The sequence below is a fragment of the Somniosus microcephalus genome, unplaced genomic scaffold, assembly GCF_052327205.1.
Source record: "Somniosus microcephalus isolate GS21.2 unplaced genomic scaffold, FLI_Smic_1.0 unresolved_chr1, whole genome shotgun sequence".
Classification (NCBI taxonomy): domain Eukaryota; kingdom Metazoa; phylum Chordata; class Chondrichthyes; order Squaliformes; family Somniosidae; genus Somniosus; species Somniosus microcephalus.
In genome coordinates this window covers 8,416,045-8,433,791 of record NW_028225179.1, presented here as the reverse complement: position 1 = coordinate 8,433,791, position 17,747 = coordinate 8,416,045, and positions in this window count along the sequence as shown.

The window sequence follows — 17,747 nt, the reverse complement described above, 5'->3', positions numbered from 1 at the left end:
CCCACCCAACCCTCCACCGGCCCCGGCCCTCCCGACCCTCCACCAACCCCGACCCCACCCGACACTCCACCGACCCCAGCCCACCCGACCCTCCACCAACCCCACCTGAACCTCCACCAAACCTGGCCCCACCTGACCCTCCACTGACCCCGGCCCCACCCGACCCACCACTGACCCCATCCCCACCCGACCCTCCACTGACACCACCCAACCTTCCACCGAAACCAACCCCACCCGACCCACCACCTACCCCGGTCCCACCCGACCCTCCACCGACCCCGGCCCCACCTGAGCCTCCACCGACCCCACCCGACCCTCCACATACACCGACCCCACCCAACCCTCCACCGACCCCGGCTCCACCGACCCCACCCGACCCTCTGCCGACCTCACCCGACCCTCCACTGACCCTACCCGACCATCCACCTACCCCGACCTGACCCCACCCGACCCTCCACTGGCCCTGGCCCCACCCGACCCTCCACCTACCTTGACTCCACCCGACCCTCCACCGACCCCACCTGACCCTACACCGACCCAGGCCCCATCCGACACTTCACCGACCCCACCCGACCCTCCACTGACCCCACACCTACCCCGACCCCACCCGACCCTCCACCGACCCGGGCACCACCCAACCCTCCACCTACCCCGACACCACCTGACCCTCCACCGACCCCACCCGACACTACACCGACCCCGGCCCCACCCAACCCTCCACCGCCCCCGGCCCCAAACGACCCTCCCCCGACCCCACCCGACCCTCCACTGACACCGGCCCGACCCAACACTCCACTGACGCCGGCCCCACCTGACCCTCCACTGACCCAGGCCCCATCCGACCCTCCACCGGCCCCACCTGACCCTCCACCGACCCCACACCTACCCCGACCCCACCCGACCCTCCACCGACCCGGGCACCACCCAACCCTCCACCTACCCCGACACCACCCGACCGTCCACCAACCCCACCCGACACTACACCGACCCCGGCCTCACCCGACACTCCACTGACCCCAGCCCCAACCGACGCTCCCCCGACCCCACACGACCCTCCACTGACCCCACCAGACCCTCCACCGACCCCGACCACACCCGGCCCTCCACCGACCTCACCCGACCCTCCACCTACCCCGACCCTACCCGACCCTCCACCGACCCTGGCCCCACGCGACCCTCCACCGACCCCAGCTGACCCTCCAGTGACCCCCACCCGATGCTCCACTGACCCCACCCGACCCTCCACCGACCCCGGCCCCGCCCGACCCTCCACCTACCCTGACCCCACCCGACCCTCCACCGACCTCACCCGACCCTCCACCGACCCCGTCCCCACCCGACCCTCCACCGACCCCACCCGACCTTCCACCGACCCCACCCGACCCTCCACCTACCCCGAACCCACCAGACACTCCACCGACTCCACCCGACCCTCCACTGACCCCAGCCCCACCCGACCCTTCACCTACCCCGACCCCACCCGACCCTCCTCCGACCCCACCCAATACTCCACCGAACCTGGCCCCACCCGACCCTCCAACGCCCCCGGCCCCAACCGACACTCCCCCGGCCCCGGCCCCACCCCACCCTCCACTGACCCCCGCCCGACCCCACCCTCCACTGACCCCGGCCCCACCCGACACTGCACCAACCCCGGCCCCACCCGACCCTCCACCGACCCCAGCCCCACCCAACGCTCCACCGACCCCGACCCCACCCGAACCTACACTGACCCTGGCCCCACCCGACACCACCTGACCCTCCACCGACCCCACCCGACCCTCCACCGACCCCGACCACACCCGAACCTCTGCTGACCCCGGCCCCACCCAGCCCTCCACCGACCCTGGCCCCACCCGACCCTCCACCGACACCGGCCCCACCTGACCCCACCTGACCCTCCACCGACCCCACCCGACCCCGACCACACCCGACCCTCCACCGACCCCGGCCCCACCCGACCCTCCACCGACCCCAGCCCCACCCGACCCTCCACCGACCTCACCCGACCCTCCACCTACCCCGACCACACCCGACCCTCCACCGACCCCACCCGACCCTCCACCGAGCCAGGCCCCACCCGACCCTCCACCGACCCCAGCCCCACCCGACCCTCCACTGACCTCACCCGACCCTCCACCTACCCCGACCACACCCGACCCTCCAGCGACCCCACCCGACCCTCCACCGAGCCCGGCCCCACCCGACCCTCCACCGAGCCCAACCGACCCTCCACTGACACCACCCGACGCTCCACCGACCCCACCCGACCCTCCACTGACCCCAGCCACTACCGACCCTCCACCTACCCTGACCCCGACCGACCCTCCACCGACCCCACCCAACCCTCCACCGACCCCGGCCACACCCGACCCTCCACCGACCCCACCCGACACTCCACCGACCCCACCTGACCCTCCAGCTACCCCGACCCTCCACCGACTCCACCCGACCCTCCACCAACCCCAGCCCCACCATAACCTCCACCTACCCTGACCCCATCGACCCTCCACCAACCTCACCCGACCCTCCACCTACCCCGACCCTCCACCGACTCCACCCGACCCTCCACCATCCCCGGCCCCACCATAACCTCCACCTACCCTGACCCCATCGACCCTCCACCAACCCCACCCGACACTCCACCGACCCCGGCCCCACCCGACCCTCCACTGCCCCCGGCCCCAACCGACCCGACCCCGGCCCCACCCGGCCCGACCTGACCCTCCACCGACCCCGGTCCCACCCGACACTCCACCGACCCTGGCCCCACCCGACCCTCCACCGACCACACCCGACCCTCCACCGACCCCACCCGACCCTCCACCTACCCCGAACCTCCACCGACTCCACCCGACCCTCCACCAACCCCGGCCCCACCATAACCTCCACCTACCCTGACCCCATCGACCCTCCACCAACCCCACCCGACCCTCCACCTACCCCGACCCTCCACCGACTCCACCCGACCCTCCACCAACCCCAGCCCCACCATAACCTCCACCTACCCTGACCCCATCGACCCTCCACCAACCCCACCCGACACTCCACCGACCCCGGCCCCACCTGACCCTCCACTGTCCCCGGCCCCAACCGACCCGACCCCGGCCCCACCCGGCCCGACCTGACCCTCCACCGACCCCGGCCCCACCCAACGCTCCACCGACCCTGGCCCCACCCGACCCTCCACCGACCCCAGCCCCACCCAACGCTCCACCGACCCCGACCCCACCTGACCCTACACCGACCCCGGCCCCACCCGAACCCACCCCAGCTGACCCTCCACCGACCCCACCCGACCCTCCACCGACCCCGACCCCACCCGACCTTCCACCGACCTCGGCCCCACCCGACCCTCCAGTGACCCCGGCCCCACCCGACCCCCCACTGACCCCGGCCCCACCCAACCCTCCTCCGACCCTGGCCCCACCCGACCCTCCACCGACCCCGGCCCCAACCGACCCCACCCGACCCTCCACCGACCCCACCCGACCCCGGCCCCACCCGACCCTCCACCGACCCCATCCCCACCTGACTCTCCACCGACCCCGGTCCCACCCGACCCTCCACCGACCCCGACCCCACCTGACCCTCCACCGACCCCAACCCTACACCGACCCCAGCCACACCCTCCACTGACCCCGGCCCCACCCGCCACTGACCCCGGCCCCGACCCCTCCCCAGAACCCGGCCACACCCGACCCAACCTCGCCCCCCAGCCCCACCCAACCCGGCCCACCACCAACAGGGAAAACCGAGTTATTAATTTCCTGAAATACTTTGTGATTGCTGTAATATTCGAGAGAGAAAATTATATCAGCTCCGGGTTTGATTCAGTTTGTTTCTCTCTCTGTTTGTGTTTAGACTAAGCGACAATAATCTGGGAGATTCAGGAATGAAACTACTGTCTGCAGCTCTGAGGAAGCCGGACTGTAAAATACAGAAACTGCAGTAAGTACCAGACTGTGTGAGATAGTGTTTATAATAACTGGATGTCTGACACTGTACATTATTAGTATCAGTAATAGTGTTATTAATAAACTCTGGGGATTTACTCTGATTCCTGTTATTTCTCTCTCTGATCCCCAGTCTACGGAGAGTTGGTCTCACAGATTCTTGTGCCGAGGATCTCACCTCCGCTCTCAGTACAAACCGCTCACTGATGGATCTGAACCTGGGTAATAATAAACTGGGAGATTCAGGAGTGAAACTGCTGTCTGTGGCTCTGAGGAACCCAGACTGTAAAATACAGACACTGCAGTAAGTACCAGACTGTGTTTATAATAACTGGATATCTGACACTGTACATTATTATTAGTATCAGTAACAGTGTTATTAATAAACGCTGGGGATTTACTCTGATTCCTGTTATTTCTCTCTCTGATCCCCAGTCTATGGTCTGTCGGTCTCACAGATTCTTGTGCCGAGGATCTCGCCTCCACTCTCAGTACAAACCGCTCACTAACGGATCTGAACCTGAGTGATAATAAACTGGGAGATTCAGGAGTGAAACTACTGTCTGCGGCTCTGAGGTTCCCGGACTGTAAAATACAGAAACTGCTGTAAGTACCAGACTGTGTGAGATAGTGTTTATAATAACTGGATGTCTGACACTGCACATTATTATTAGTATCAGTAACACTGTTATTAATAAACTCTGGGGATTTACTCTGATTCCTGTTATTTCTCTCTCTGATCCCCAGTCTGAGTCGTGTCGGTCTCAGTGCAAACCGCTCACTGAGGATTCTGACCCTGGGATCAAACTCCTTCACAGACCGATCTGTCCCCGCTCTCCACCGCCTCATACTGACCTGCAGGAGTCTGGAGTGGATCGGGTGAGTGTTTGTGTTAATGTTTAAATAAAATATCAATGGGATTCAGTCACTTTTCTGGGTAATATTTGTCTGTAATTACTGTATTATTGAAATATTAACCCCTGTCTCGCGGTTGTTCACACTGATGTTCAATCTGTTTATTTCCTGTTTAACCTTTAATCAGTTTCAGGCCGTGGAGGAATCAGTTCAGTTCATCTGGAGAGAGACTCCTGAGGGTGCTGCAGGAAACAAGACCCGGACTGAGTGTGTCTGTGTGACCATTACAATTGATGATGTCACTGCTCCCATTGTGTGACCATTACAAGTGATGACGTCACTGCTCCCATTGTGTGACCATATCCGGCCGTTGATTTGATTTTAATATAATTTAAGGGTTTCCAGCTCGAGCTGATCACGCCATGTCCCATTGTGAGGTCAGAGGCCTAGCCACAGGGTCACATGACTCAACCGCTCCCAGGCTGCACCCGTTTCAAAATGGATGTGTGAGTGTGAGTGTCTGCAAATTGCAGAGTCTGTCTGAGTGTGTCTGTATGTGAGTGAGTGTCTGTGTGTCTGCAAATTGTAGAGTCTGTGTGAGTCTGTCTGTATGTGAGTGGGTGTCTGTCATCGATGACAAAGTCCAACACCACCTTCAGTGTGCCAGTGCAGCCTTCGGTCGCCTGAGGAAGAGAGTGTTTGAAGACCAGGACCTCAAACCCGGCACTAAGGTCATGGTCTACAGAGCAGCAGTGATACCCACCCTGCTGTATGACTCATAAACATGGACCATGTACAGCATGCACCTCAAAGCACTGGAGAGGTACCACCAATGCTGCCTCCGCAAGATCCTGCAAATCCATTGGCAGTAAGGGGTAAGCCATTTAGGACAGAGATGAGGAGGAATTTCTTCACCCAGAGAGTGTTGAACCTGTGGAATTCTCTACCAAAGAAGGCAGTAGAGGCCAATTCATTAAATGTATTCAAGAAGGAGTTGGATACATTTCTTAAGGCTAAAGGGATCAAGGGATATGGAGAGAAGGCAGGAACAGGGTACTGAATTTGTATGATCAGCCATGATCTCATTGAATGGAGGAGCAGGCTCAAGGGGCTGAATGGGGCAGACGGTGGTTGAAGGGGCGGGTGGGTGGGGTGCTTGGGTTGATGTGTGCTCCTTGCACTGCCTGTGCTTGGCTTCTGCTTGCTCCTGGTGAAGAGACGCGAGGTGTTCGGCACATTCCCGGATGCTTCTCCTCCGCTTTGTGCGGTCTTGGGCCAGGGATTCACAGGTGTCGGTGGGGATGTTACACTTTTTCAAGCAGGTTTTGAGAGTGTCCTTGAAGCGTTTCCACTGCCCACCTGGGGCTCTCTTGCTGCGCCGGAGCTCCGAGTAGAGTGCTTGTTTTGGGAGTCTCGTTTCGGGCATGCGGACAATGTGACCCATCCATCGGAGCTGATCGAGCGTGGTCAAAGCTTCGCTGCTGGGGATGTTGGCCTAAGCAGGAACACTACGGGATAACATCAACGAGTTCCATCCCACCATCAAACTCACCATGGACTACTCCTCAGAATCGGTTTCATTCTTGGACACACGAATCTCCATCAAAGACGGAAACCTCAGCACTTCATCTACCGCAAGCCCACGGACAACCTCACGATGCTTCACTTCTCCAGCTTCCACCCTAATCACGTTAAAGAAGCCATCCCCTATGGACAAGCCCTGCGAATACACAGGATCTGCTCAGATGAGGAGGAATGCGATGGACACCTACAGACACTGAAAGACGCCCTTGTAAGAACGGGATATGACGCTCAACTCGTCGATCGACAGTTCCGACGGGCCACAGCGAAAAATCGCACCGACCTCCTCAGAAGACAAACACGGGACACAACCAACAGAGTACCCTTCGTCGTCCAGTACTTCCCCGGAGCAGAGAAACTACGCCATGTTCTTCGCAGCCTTCAACATGTCATCGATGACGATGAACACCTCGCTAAGGCAATCCCCACGCCTCCACTACTCACTTTCAAACAGCCGCCTAACCTCAAACAGACCATCGTTCGCAGCAAATTACCCAGCTTTCAGGAGAACAGCGATCACGACACCACACAACCCTGCCACAGCAACCTCTGCAAGACATGCCAGATCATCAACACAGATGTCATCATCACACGTGAGGACACCACCCACCAGGTACATGGTACATACTCATGTGACTCGGCCAACGTTGTCTACCTCATATGTTGCAGGAAAGGATGCCCCGGAGCATGGTACATCGGCGAGACCATGCAGACACTGCGGCAATGGATGAACGGACACCACGCAACAATCACCAGGCAGGAGTGTTCCCTCCCAGTCGGGGAACACTTCAGCAGTCAAGGACATTCAGCCTCCGATCTTCGGGTAAGCATTCTCCAAGGCGGCCTTCGAGACACACGACAACGCAAAATCGTTGAGCAGAAACTGATAGCCAAGTTCCGCACCCATGAGGACGGCCTCAACCGAGATCTTGGGTTCATGTCACACTACATGTAACCCCACCTGACGCAGGGTCATCCAGACATGAGTCGACATTGGCTTGTTCTCTCGAGACAGATGCGGCCGGACCTGCTGTGATTTCCAGCCAAAAAAAATGTATTTTGTCTGTTTTTTTGTTTTTCATACAGACCCCAGCATCTGCAATATTTGACCCCTTGTGACCCCACCTCATTGTTCTTTGATGTAATGTTTTCCTGACTGGCCTGTTTGGACACCATTCACACCTTTGATTGCTGTGATTATCTCTCTGCCGAGGTGTGATAAATGGCAGTTGGCAAGATTACCTGTAAACATCTGACATTATTCTCTGACGATATAAGTTGTGTCTTTATGCATTTCCCCACTTCACCTGATGAAGGAGCAGCGCTCCGAAAGCTTGTGATTTCAAATAAAGCTGTTGGACTATAACCTGGTGTTGTGTGACTTTTTACATTTGTCCACCCCAGTCCAACTCCGGCATCTCCACACCCCTTACCCTTAGACTGTGACCCCTGACTCTGGACTCCCTGACCATCGGGAACATCCTTTGAGCATCTAGTCTGTCTAGTCCTGTTAGAATTTAAAAGTTTCAATGAGATCCCCTCTCATTCTTCTAAACTCCAGTGAGTACAAGCCCAATCGACCCAATCTCTCCTCATACATCATTCCTGCCATCCCAGGTATCAGCCTGGTGAATCTTCGCTGCACTCCTTCCATGGCAAAAACATCCTTCCTCAGATAAGGTGACCAAAACTTCACACAATACTCAAGATGTGGTCTCACCAAGGCCCTGTACAACTGCAGCAAGACATCCTTGTTCCTGTACTCGAACCCTCTCGCTACGAAGGCCAACATACCATTTGCCTTCTTTACCACCTGCTGCACCTGCATGCTTACCTTCAGTGACTGGTGCACAAGGACGCCCAGGTCTCGTTGCACTTCCCCTTCTCCCAATCTATTGCCATTCAGATAATAATCTGCCTTCCTGTTTTTGCCACCAAAGTGGATAACCTCGCATTAATCCACGTTATATTGCATCTGCCATGCTTCTGCTCAATCACCCAACCTGTCCAAATCATACTGGAGTTTCTCAGCATCCTCCTCACAGCACACACGCCCATCCAGCTTTGTGTTGTCTGCAAACTTGGAGATATTACATCTAGTTCCCTCGTCTAGATTACTTATATATATTGTGAATAGCTGGGGTCCTATGACCGATCCTTGTGGTACCCCACTAGTCACTACCTGCCACTCGGAAAAAGAGCCATTTTTTCCAACTCTTTGCTTCCTGTCTGCCAACCAGTTCTCTATCCAAGTCAGTACATTGCCCCCAATCCCAGGTGCCTTAACTTTACACGCTAATCTCTTATGCGGGACGTTATCAAAAGCCTTCTGATTAACACATCCACTGGTTCTCCCTTATCTATTCTACCAGTTACATCCTCAAAGTTCCAGTAGATTAGTCAAGCACAATTTACCTTTTGTAAATCCATGTTGACTTTGTCCGATTCTCTCACTGTTTTCCAAGTGCTCTGCTATTACATCTTTTCTAATGGACTCGAGCATTTTCCCCACTACCGATGTCAGGCTTACCGGTCTATAATTCCCCGTTTTCTCTCTACCACCTTTTTTGAATAGTGGGGTAACATTAGCTACCCTCCAATCCATGGGAACTGTTCCAGGGTCTACAGAATTTTGGAAGATGACCAGCAATACATACGTCCAGAATGAGGGGTCACAGTCTAATGATAAGGGGTAGACCATTTAGGACAGAAATTAGGAGAATTTCTTCACCCAGAGGTTGGTGAACCTGTGGAATTCTCTAACACAGAAGGTAGTAGAGTCCAATTCATTAAATATATTCAAGAAGGAGTTGGATATATTTCTTAAGGCTAAAGGGATCAAGGGGTATGGGGAGAAAGCAGGGACCGGGTAGTGAATTTGGATGATCAGCCATGATCGCATTGAATGGTGGAGCAGGCTCGAGGGGCCAAATGGCCTACTCCTGCTCCTATCTCCTATGTTTCTATGTATGGTTACTATTTCTAGGGCCACTTCCTTAAGTACCCTAGGATGTAGATTATTATGTCCTGGGGATTTATCGGCCTTCAATCTCGTCAATTTCCCTAACAACATTTCCCTACAAATACTGATTTCATTCAGTTCCTCTGTCTCATTAGACCCTATGTTCCCCGACATCTCTGGGAGGTTATTTGTGTCCTCCTTTGTGAAGACAGAACCAAAGTATATATTTAATTGGTCTGCCATTTCTTTGTTCCCCATTATAAATTTCCCTGATTCTGACCGCAAGGGACCAACGCTTGACTTCACCAATCTTTTTCTCTTCACATATCTATAAAAGCTTTTACAGTCAGTTTTTATGTTGCCTGCATGCTTACTCTCATACTCCATTTTCCCCTTCCTTTGCTGAATCCTAAACTGCTCCCAATTCTCAGGTTTACTGCTTTTTCTGGCCAATTTATATGTCCTCTCCTTGGATCTTATGCTATCCCTAATTTCCCTTGTTAGCCACGGTTGAGTCACCTTTGTTTTATTTTTATGCCAAACTGGGATGAACAAATTCTGTAGTTCATCCATGCGATCTTTGAATGTTTGCCATTGCCTATCCACTGTCAACCCTTTGAGCAACATTCCCCAATCAATCCTACCCAACTCGCGCCTCATACCATCGTAGTTTCCTTTATTTAAATTCAGGACCCTAGACTCTGAGTCAACTACTTCACTCTCCATCTTAATGAAGAATTCTATCATATTATGATCGCTCCGATGCAAGGGGCCTCGCACAACAAGATTGCTAATTAATCCTTTCTCATTACATAATACCCAGTCTAAGATGGCCTGATCTCTAGTTGGTTCCTCGACATATTGGTCCAGGAAACCATCCCGTATACACTGCAGGAATTCCTCCTCCACAGTATTGTTACTAATTTGGTTAGCCCAATCTATATGTAGATTAAAGTCACCCATGATAACTGCTGTGCCCTTATTGCACGTGTCTCTAATTTCCCGTTTAATGCCATCCCCAACCTCCGCATTACTGTTTGGAGGTCTGTATACCACTCCCACTAACGTTTTCTGCCCCTTGGTATTTCTCAGTTCTACCCATACAGAATCCACATCATCAGAGCTAATATCCTTCCTTTCAATTGTGTTAATCCCCTCTTTAACCAGTAATGCTACCCCACCTCCTTTTCCTTTTTGCCTATCTTTCCTGAATATTGAATACCTCTGGATGTTGAGTTCCCACTCTTGGTCACCCTGGAGCCATGTTTCCATAATCCCAATCATATCATAGCCATTTACCTCTATTTGTGCAGCTAATTCATCCACTTTATTATGAATGCTCCTCGCATTAAGAAACAAGGCCTTCAGGCTTGTTTTTTTAACTCTCTTAGACCTTTTAGAATTATTATTTACTGTGGCCATGTTTGATTTAAACCCTTGATTTCTCTGACTGCCACCTTTGTTTTTCTCCTTCCTGTCTTTTGCTTCTATCCTTCATTCCCTTTCCGCTGTCTCCCTGCTCAGGTTCCCAACCTCCTGCCATTTTAGTTTAAACCCTCCCCCAGAGCACTAGCAAACACTCCCCCTAGGACATCGGTCCCGGTCCTGCCCAGGTGCAAACCATCCGGTTTGTACTGGTCCCACCTCCCCCAGAACCGATTCCAATGTCCCAGGAATTTGAATCCCTCCCCCTTGCACCATTCCTCTAGCCATGTGTTCATCTGAAATATCCTTCTATTTCTACTCTGACTAGCATGTGGCACTGGTAACAATCCTGAGATTACTACCTTTGAGGTCCTATTTTTTAATTTACCTCCTAACTCCCTATATTCAGCTTTTAGGACCTCATCCTGCTTTTTACCTATATCGTTGGTACCTATATGCACCACGACAACTGGCTGTTCACCCTCACCTTCCAAAATGTTCTGCAGCCGCTCTGAGACATGCTTGACCCTTGCACCAGGGAGACAACACACCATCCTGGAGTCTCGTTTGCGGCCGCAGAAACGCCTATCAATTCCCCTTACAATAGAATCCCCTATTACTGTCGCTCTCCCACACTTTTTCATCCCATCCTGTGCAGCAGAACCACCCACGGTGCCAGGAAGTTGGCTGCTGCTGCCTTCCCCTGATAAGCCATCTCCCTCACCAATGTCCAAACAGATCAGGACGACAGGAGGTCAAACAAGACAAGTGCATTCCTGACCAGAATGGCTGGTGGCTCAGTCTCAGGCACATTCTGACTTTGTGTCCTTTCTGTTAGGACTCGTCCTTCTCATATTCAACACATATTCCAGGGCGATATGATAGAAATGTTTAAAATGATGAAAGGTGGGATGGGGTAGATAGAAGCAGGCAGTTTCCAGTGGTTGAGGGATCAAGACAAGGAGCCAGAGATACAAGATTAAATGTAGGAGATTTAGAAGTGATCAGGAAAGCCTTCTTCACACGGAGAGTTGTGAGGCTGTGGAATTCACTTTCAGGGTCAGTGGTTGGGTAACAAGGTTCTGTGCTGACAAGTGGTCCTCATGTTTTTATCCAGGACAGGCCTCAGCCCAGTCACTTGCTCCAAATGTTGATGCAATGGTTCAAGCTGAGAGGTGCCAGGGATCGGGAGCAGCAGCAGCTGTGAATAAAATCTAACTGTAAATAATCACCGATATAGTTTATCTCCATTTATTCCTATTTTACTAACTTTTGCTGAATGTGGCCAATGCCAAGTCCAGGATATCGGATCAGACCCACCATAGAAAATGAGTTTGACACCCCTGAGGTCGACAATGTCAACCGGATTCCCCTCATCACCAACCGAGCAATATCTTCACAAAAACTCCAGCTAGTTTGTAGACGTGACCTTGTTTTCTGAAGCCGTGTTGAGTCTCTCTAACGGCCCCTTCTCTTTCCCCAGTGATCATAAACAGCATCTCTCAGGGTCCCTTCAAGCATCTTCCCTGTGATCGAGGTCACACTGATGGGCCTGTAGTTCCCCGGCTCTGATCTCTCCCCGATTTGGAAAATGGGAGCGAGGTGAGCTGCCTTCCAATCTCAGGGAACAATCCCTGACTCTATGGAGCTGTTGATGATACGGGCAAGAGGCTCACAGAGCACCGTCCCATCTCTATAAACACCCGTGGGTGGATATCATCTGGACCTGGAGCGCCATCTAATTTCAGATTTCAGATTTTATCGAAGATGACAAACCCTTTCTATTTTAATATTGATGATGTTATTTTGTCGCCAGCACGTCCTGGAATCTGAGCATCATCCACAGGAGTATAGACTGACGTGAAATAGTCATTTAACAGCTGTCACAGCCTGGGAATCTGTTTCACTCTGTCCTGAATTGTTTTTCAGTGGCCTTAAACCATCTTTAATGATCTTCTGACTCCTGACGTAGCTGGAAAAGCTTTTGCAATTATTACAACAATTGGGCAGCTTCTTCTTTTCCAAAGATCTCTGAGCTTCTCTAATGGCTGCTTTTGTCTCCCTCAATTCTGGGTGATATTTGTCCACATTCTCCTGTAAACTGAATTCATCTTGATCCAAACTGGGTTCAATGTAAGACTGTTCAGGGAGTCAGACATCATTCTCCCCTAGACCTACGCTGGCCGGTAAAACCCCAGACGGTTCCTCAGTAAGGAGTCCTCTGGTTCCTCAGCATATATTTGTCAGGATACTGAAACCCAGCTTCCTTACACTTCACTCCTGGAGGCCCCACTCCCTGAGCCTAAAACCTTCAGCAGGGTCAGTGCTGGAGTTCCACAGCACGAGTGATCCCAGAGTAACTGTCGGGATTGCACCCCCGTGGATGTTCCGGGTCGTGTATTTTTAGTTATCCTGGTGTCTAACATAACAGGGAATTCCTGGAAACACGCTGCAGGTCCGTCTTTATCTGGAGATCAAATGTCTGTTGTATATTTGTACCAGCAGTTAACAGGCTCCTGTGAACTCCTCCCTCTGCTATTTTAATGCCGACTTTAACCAATTTACCACAGTCATTCTTAGACTGGAAACTTAAACCTGCCATTTCACTTTCAGTCTGGAATAGATCGCAGTTTTACACCAAACTCTGATTTGACAGCACATTTCCAGCATTCACTGTTGTTCTTCCTGACTCTAAACACAGTTGTAAAGGAGTCTTCTGTTCTGTGCCTAGGAGCTCTGAACCATGGAAGGGAGCGGCTGGGACACATTTCTTACACGCCTCGAGATTAACGCGCATGGGGACTTTGCTGTTAGTGAAGAGAGATGAGGAATCCACACCAAGGTGTTTAAACCAAAGCTGATTTATTTGACAAATATCCAGAATATTAAACTCCAGCCCAGTTACAGGGGTTATTAATGTCAGCAGAAACAAACCCCAACTGTCAGAATGAATACGGTTCAGACCTGGATGTGATTAACAGCAGCAAAAACAACAGAATCCAACCCCTGCTGTGACTTGTGAACTCGCTGGTGCCTCAGCAGATCATTTCTGCTTTTAAAGCTCTTCTCACAGACAGAACATTGAAAAGGTCTCTTATTGGTGTGAACATGCTGGTGTGAAGTGAGGTGGGATGAGCGAGTGAATCCCTTCCCACACAAGGAGCAGGTGAACGGTCTCTCCCCAGTGTGGGTGCGCTGGTGTACAGTGAGGTCAGATGATTGCTTGAACCCAGTCCCGCAGCGAGAGCACCTGAACGCTCTCTCGTCAGGGTGAACACGTTGATGGCACGTCAATTCCCCAGAACTTTTAAAGCACTTCCCACAGTCTGGGCATTTAAAAGGTCTCTCATCAGAGTGAACTCGCTGGTGTGTCAGCAAGTTGGATGACTGAGTGAATTCCTTTCCACACTTAGAGTAGGTGAACGGTCTCTCCCCAGTGTGAACACGTTGGTGGCATGTCAATTTCCCAGAACTTTTAAAGCACTTCCCACAGTCCAAGCATTTAAAAGGTCTCTCATCAGAGTGAACTCGCTGGTGTGTCAGCAAGTTGGATGACTGAGTGAATCCCTTCCCACACTCGAAGCAGGTGAATGGCCTCTCCCCGGTGTGATTGTGTTGGTGTCTCAGCAGACCACTTCCGCTTTTAAAGCTCAGCTCACACTTCGAACATTTAAACGGTCTTTTATCAGAGTGAACAAGTTTGTGTTTCCACAGGATTGAAGAATGAGTGAATCTCTTCCCACACATGGTGCAGGTGAACGGCCTCTCCCCAGTGTGAACACGTTGATGGCATGTCAATTCCCCAGAACTTTTAAAGCACTTCCCACAGTCCGGGCATTTAAAAGGTCTCTCATCAGAGTGAACTCGCTGGTGTCTCAGCAGGTGAGATGACTGAGTGAATCCCTTCCCACACACGGAGCAGGTGAACAGCCTCTCCCCAGTGTGACTGTATTGATGAGTTTCCAGCTCAGACGGGTAATTGAATCCCTTTCCACAATCCCCACATTTACAGTCCTCACGTTCCTCCATGATGAGGGTGTCCTTGTGCCTCTCCAGGTTGGACAATCAGTTGAAGCCTCGTCTGCACACAGAACACGTGTACAGTTTCTCCCCGCTGTGAATGGGGTGATGTTTTTTCAGGCTGTGTAACTGGTTAAAGTTCTTTCCACACTCAGTGCACTGGAACACTCTCACTCGGGTGTGTGTGTCAATGATTGTCTCTCCTGGTCACTGGGACCTTGAAGCTCCGCCCACTCATTTTTCCAGCACAAGTTAGCCGTGCATGCGCTGTGATCCCGCCCTGTCCAAGATGGCGGCCAGTGACCCCTTGACCCAGGCGGCCGGGCCTGTCACCACGGGGCAAACACGAGGCCTGTGGGCTCTTATTCGGGGCCTGAGGCCTACCCTGGGTGTTTATGAGGCTTCCCAGCCCACCAGCGGGTCCAATTCCTCCCCGAGCCCACAATCTCCGACCGCCTGCCAGAAGGGCATGCTCAGAGCAAGCCCTGTCCTGCACCTGCACACTGGGCTCCTGTAGTCATTGATAGGGCACATTCTGCCACGCAGTGGATTCTGGGTAAACGCCCTGCCATTGAAAATCCCCATTGGTGACAGAAATAATATTTTTGTCATCCCATCGAGCTTGTGGGTGAAGAGACAATAAACTAAGTCAATCAAGAAATTATACAGAAACCTGGCTGGGCGCCACTTTTCCGTCACCAACATCTTTCTCTGGCCCGCTTCTCGCAGCCTGGTTTAGTCACTAAATGTTTTCTAACTGTTTTCAAATCGAATTCAGGCCTGTTGTTCAAAGGGAAACTCTAGAGGCTTCATTCTTTCTGTGCCCTGTCTGAGAGACTGTTAACAGGTTAAATAAGCTGGCAACAAGAGTTTATAAAAGATGGAAAGGGTTTAAAAATACCACTGGCAATGCCTCTAAACACACGGGACAGAAAAATCCACTTCATCAGCGCCCCTACCACATGTCTCAATATCCAACTCCTCCACCACTGGTGCCATATGTCTGCAGTATATACGGTTTACAAGATGAGCAAGATGGAGTCAAGGGCCGGGTAGCAGAATGGATGGAAAGATGGCTACTAAACAGAAATCAGAGGTTGAAGTTTAAGAACATTTCTCGGTGTGGCAGAAAGTGAGAAGTGGTGTCCCGCAGTGATCTGTGCTGCTGGGACTAGTGTTGTTTACCATGACACAGAAGCAAAATACTGCGGATGCTGGAAATCTGAAATAAAAACAAAATGCTGGAAATACTCAGCAGGTCAAGCAGCATCTGTGGAGAGAGAAAGGGCTAACGTTCCAGGTCGGTGACTGTGCTGTCTCTCTGTAGCAATTTATGTTCGTTTTCCAGTTAATTCAGGGGTTTGAGTAAGTTGGGTCCATTCCCATTGTGTGCCGCCACCTAGTGGCTATTGGTACCTAGCAACTGCAGTAAAAGCACAGTAAAGTGCAGTAAAGCACAGTAAGTGCAGTAAAGTAAACTACTGTATATTACAGACCTACAGCGGCACATGCTCTGGGAAGTTATACTGTTCCCACGCCTGAGTCTGGGATATTATTTGTCTGTAAGTACTTGAGAATGTTATAGATGATTCGTGTACACTGTATGTTGCAGAAAATGTTTAGTTTGTAACTTTTCTCTGTAAACAAACTTACACAGCTAGCCGTGAAGTGCTCGCTCTCTGTCTAGCTGGTTAACTAGTAGCTGTATTTTGATGCACTATGTACAGGGCTAATTTAAAGAGAATGCCTTCCAGTTTGCTAAATGTATATTCACAGTAAGCTGTGTTTCCAGGTGTTTGGCAATTTACATGCCAAATGTACTGTGTTGCTCAGGCGTACCTAAATTTGTGTATGCATATCAGTTATGCGCTTGTATACTAATGTGTGCTTCCATTTCTGTGTTGTATTTCAGTTTCACAATAAGAATCTTTCAGTAAAGCTTTACAAGAAAAGTCAAGCCTTGTGATTTTTATGGGAAGATATCAAGTTGTTAGCTACCTGTCTAGCACTGCATAGGAATGCACTGTGAGGGCAGAATAGTGAAAAGACAACAGCACAGCGGGCTCAAGCACAAGAAGATACCACTCAGCTACCATGAGTCTATGCTCAGGAAGACAATATACCATAGAGGACGTCGACCAGCCAATCGAGAAACATGAGCCTCTCCGAGCAAATGATGCCAAGTCACAGTCCTCTAAAGCATCCTCTAGATCATCTCGGCGGTCCAGCAGACCGTCGTCATCGACAGCTTCTGCAGCCGCCATAGCACATGCCAAGGCAAAAGCTGCCCAGGCTCAATTGTCCTTCACCGAAAACGAAGCTAGTGTGATGAAGCAGAGAGCTGACCTCGACGCTAGTGCGATGAAGCAGAGAGCTGACCTCGACGCCAGTCTCCACATTCTCCAAAGCCAGAGTGCTGCCGCTGCTGCTGAAGCTGAAGCTGCAGCTTATGAAGAAGGTGAGGAGAATGAAGGCAGGGAGCCCAGCCATGAAGCATATGTTCTAGAACAGCCCCTCAGTCCAGCGCAACGTACAAGTGAGTATGTCCAACAACACTCCAAATTGTTCTTCAAGGAAACATCCAGGTATCTCGACGCAGAACCAACTACTCACCACAGTAGCAAACAGCCTGTTTTTGGAGACACTGAGCTTAAAGGAGAAGAAACAAGTAAGACTTACCTGCAGAGACCTCCACAGCACTCGGCCAATCCAGCCAAGCAGTCCTCACCCGAGCCACAAGGTGCACAAGACCTCGCTAGGTACCTTATCCACCGAGAATTGTTAAGTTCAGGCCTTCTAGAATTTGATGACCGTCCTGAAAATTATTGGTCATGGAAAGCGTCCTTTCTGAGTACCACCAAGGACTTGAATCTGTCAGCCAGAGAAGAACTAGATTTGATGACAAAGTGGCTCGGAGCTGAGTCGTCAGAACAGGCGAAGAGAATTCG